The sequence below is a fragment of the Panthera onca genome, chromosome A1 (assembly GCF_046562875.1).
Source record: "Panthera onca isolate mPanOnc1 chromosome A1, mPanOnc1 haplotype 2, whole genome shotgun sequence".
NCBI classification, from domain to species: Eukaryota; Metazoa; Chordata; class Mammalia; order Carnivora; family Felidae; genus Panthera; species Panthera onca.
In genome coordinates this window covers 222,031,125-222,035,143 of record NC_138339.1, presented here as the reverse complement: position 1 = coordinate 222,035,143, position 4,019 = coordinate 222,031,125, and positions in this window count along the sequence as shown.

The window sequence follows — 4,019 nt, the reverse complement described above, 5'->3', positions numbered from 1 at the left end:
CACTGAGGGCTCCCGGGTGGCTCAGTCGGCTGAGCATCTGACTTTGGCTCAGGTCATGATCTCACGGTTCGTGGGTTCGAGCCCCGCGTCGGGCTCTGGGCTGACAGCTCAGAGCCTGCTTCGAATTCCGTGTCTCCCTCACTCTCTACCCCACTCATACTCTGTCTCTCTCTCTCTCTCTCTCTCTCTCTCTCAAAAATGAATAAACGTGAAAAAAAATTTTTTTTAAATAAATGAAATGTTCTTAATTGAATTGACTTGCTAGGATGTCTTTCTGAAATTGGATGTGTGTGGTTTGGATCAGTGTACCCATCTATTAGCAGCAATAACCTTCTCTTTCTTCCATGATACAATTTCCTTTTATTCTTTCCCCTTCTTTACTTAAATTCTGAACCCTGGACTACTGCCAATACCACCCTAAATAACAGCTACAATCAGTGTTGCTCACTTGTCATTCCTTGACATTCACTGAGGATTTTCTGTGCACTGAGCACTAGGAATCACAGCAAGAACAGCCATTTTACTTGTCCCCAGGACATAAGTATGGTGAGTATGATGTAAGGTGAGCATGGCTGCAAAGCAAGTATGACTTCTTGTGTCACAGACGAGGCGCCAGACAAGGCATGGCTTTCTCAAAATCTCTGAGTTGATAAATAACAGAACGGCATTCAAACTCAGGCCCAGCTCATGTCAAAGCCCATGCTTCCAGGACGTGGCCAGACCACTTTCCAGGCTCCGAAGCCCCAGAGAAGAACTTCATTCAACTCATTGAGAAGATCAATTCTTACCACTGATTTTCCTAGAGGAGAAGAAGCCGTTCAGCTACATCCTCTCTCCATCCACCAGGCTTCATCTCCTTAATGCTGCAGATCAGCTTCCCCGGAAATAGACTTCGGATGGAGACGTAGGTCCAGGAAGGTTCATTAGGGGTGCTCGGTGGATCGAGACCTGTTGGGAGGCAAAGGAAGTAGGACTGTGTAAAGGGAGACGTTGAACTTCAGTGTCATCAGAATCCAAGCCTCGGCTTACCCATGGGGAGGTCAGAAATGGCCCAAATCAAGTCAACGGGCCATGCCCACGATAATCACTCATTGGTGCAGACCGTCCCAGGAGGTGGGCATGACCTTGGCCCCGGCAAATCCCAGAGAGGGACTCAACAGAGAGCTGTCAGCCACCACCGCTCATGGGGGGGAGGTAAGGACAGCTATCTGAGCAGCCACCCTGGCATCTTTACACAGAACTCGTTCTCTAGCCTCCTTTTCAAACCTCCCACTTCTCTTAGAAGATTTCCAGATTGGGTCTGAAGAGAAAGCCAAGCCAATGTGGTACATTTTTCCTGTACTCTTCTTCCAGGGATCCCTGTCTCATTTCTTAATTTATTTGTTCCTTTTTCCCAATGAAGGTAACAAAGTTTACCTCCACTGCCTCGGCTCACCTGAGAACAAATTCAGGGGCTAGCTTCCCTGGTTCTTCAGTGCCCCCCTCTGAAAGAGTGGTCTGGGAATCGAGTCCTGCTGCTGGAGCTAGGGTCAGCCTCTCTTAGTTTGCCTCAACAGCCCTTTTCTTGAAACCTTTCTTTTCCATTCCAGCCCTCCACTCTATCACCAGCACTCAGCTCACCTGTTCTCCATACCTGGACTTTGGCCAAGTCTCCTATGTGCTCCAAACTTGCCCTCTCAGATGCACCCCCACTCACCTCCTGCTGCCCAGGTGACCCTTCTAGATGCAAACCTACCACGTGACTACTCTTTCCAGGATATGTGTTAGATTCTTTACTCTCACATTCCAGGCGTGTCTGATCTGGACAACCTTTTCAGTGTCATTCGACAGCTCCTCTCCTCACCCACCACACACACACACACACACACACACACACACACACGCGCTAGCAATACTCAACTGTGTGTGGTTTTTCCTCATCTATCACATTATTCTTACCTCCCTGCCTTTTTGTACACTGTTCCTTCTGCCTGGAACCCTTCCTACAGCAGGTTAATTCTTTCAAGACCCAATTAAGGTGTTTTCTTCTCCAGGAAGTCTTCCCTTCCACCAAGAGCTGGGCTACAGCGCTGTCACCCTCAGCCTTGCCCCACATCCTCAGAAGTTATCCGCCATCACTGGCCTGTGAGACCCAGCAGACAGGTCGGAATCTTTCCTTGCCCATGCCTGGCGCAGAGTAGGAATTCAAGATAAGCTTGGCGAGTTGAACAGATTAAACCCCCTCCTTAGTGACTACACCAACCCTTTCCTTCATCGCCTACAACTCTCCAACTCCTTGCTTTTCAAAAGAATGTTTTTCCCAAATATACTCATTTTCTCTATTTTAACAAGGTGATTACCAAGCATAGGTGTGCTCACATGAAGCAAACTGGTGTTAGGAAAAATCTGTATGGTAAAAGAAAATTTGGGGTGATTATTTGTCTTTATAAAAGGCTGCTAGCCTAGGTTTCTTTAACTAGGGAGCTTCAAATATCTGCACAAGAAGCATACACAAGACAGAACGCTGGTCTGCAAACTGAGAGTGATGATTACCTTGGGGTTCTTTTGCTTTCTTCTTTATGTTTATATATATTACTTGCATTTTACATAATGATCAGGCCTTATTACTTAAGAATCAGAAAGAAAATATAAACCCATGTTCATTGTGGAAGAAACAAGGAAAAAGTAGGCTTCCAAGTGACTTTTTTCTCTTTTAAAGAGGTAAAAAGGTAGAGTTACAAAAACAAACAAATGAACAAAACACCACAAGTGCCTTAATCTCCAAGCTTACTGGCGAGAATAAATTGCACATTTGTAGGACTTTATGCCAAATGCATTTTGAGTCGTTCAATCTGAAAACGGTTTCTTTCTCTATAATTTCCGAAGGTCCATGTTTTAGAAACTGAGTTTGATATCAGGGCACTATTGTGAGTTTAAAAAGGCAGACGTGTACCATGGAGCAAGTTCACAGTCAAGGAGCCTCAAATTCCAACCCCCACCATAAACTAACTCTTGGTAAGTCAGTCAAGTTCTCTGAGCCTCCACTGCTTCAAGCGTAAAATGGGATAATCTCTGCACCATCCACTTCACAGGTTTCCAATAAAAAGGAGCAAATGAGACAATATATGTACACTTGCTTTAGAAAGTAAGAGGCTGAAAATACTGTGTTAATAAGTGTTAGAAGGGTGATGATTAATAATCATATTTGGATGGCAGTCATTTCCCCCTCTCTTGGAGTCTCTGTCCTGTTCCTCTTGAGGAACAGCCACTTCTGTGAGGATTCTCCTTCTCTCTTTTGGGATTCCCTCCAAGGGCTGTTTTCCATCACCAGGACCAACTCTTAGGCATGTGCTTTTTGCCCAACACTCCCTGAAAATATTAACCCCCAGGAAGACGCTGAGTGTTTAAAATAATAGGCAATTATCATCAGCTAAAAAGCAGTCCTGAAATCACACACTCTTCCTGAACATGTACATGTTTTCCTTTGTCCTTTTTCATATTCTTTTTTTTAGGGAAGAGTGTCTCAAAAGATTAATTTAATGAAGCATTTGCTTGCCCAATCTGGAGAATCTTTCTCTTAGCAAGTTTTCGAGCAGAAAGAGCCATACAACCCATTGGCTTATAACATCCGAGAGAAAAATAAAATCACTTCTGCCTAGGGGCGCCTGGGTGGCTCAGTCGGTCAGACGTCCGACTTCGGCTCAGGTCATGTTCTCATGGTTTGTGGTTCGAGCCTTGCGTCAGGCTCTGTGCTGACAGCTCAGAGCCTGGAGCCTGCTTCCGATACTGTGTCTCCTTCTCTCTGGCCCTCCCCCGTTCATGCTCTGTCTCACTCTCTCTCTCTCAAAAATAAACAAACATTAAAAAAAAAATCACTTCTGCGTACATTATTACGGGGGTGGGGGGAGAGGCAAATTTTCTGATATCTATTAGTTTTCCAAGTGATAGGTCATCAAGTATCTTGGATTTGATCACATAGTCCATGAGTGAGGGTGCTCAAGCCAGAATTAGAGTCTCCATACCAGAACTGCTTAGCTCAT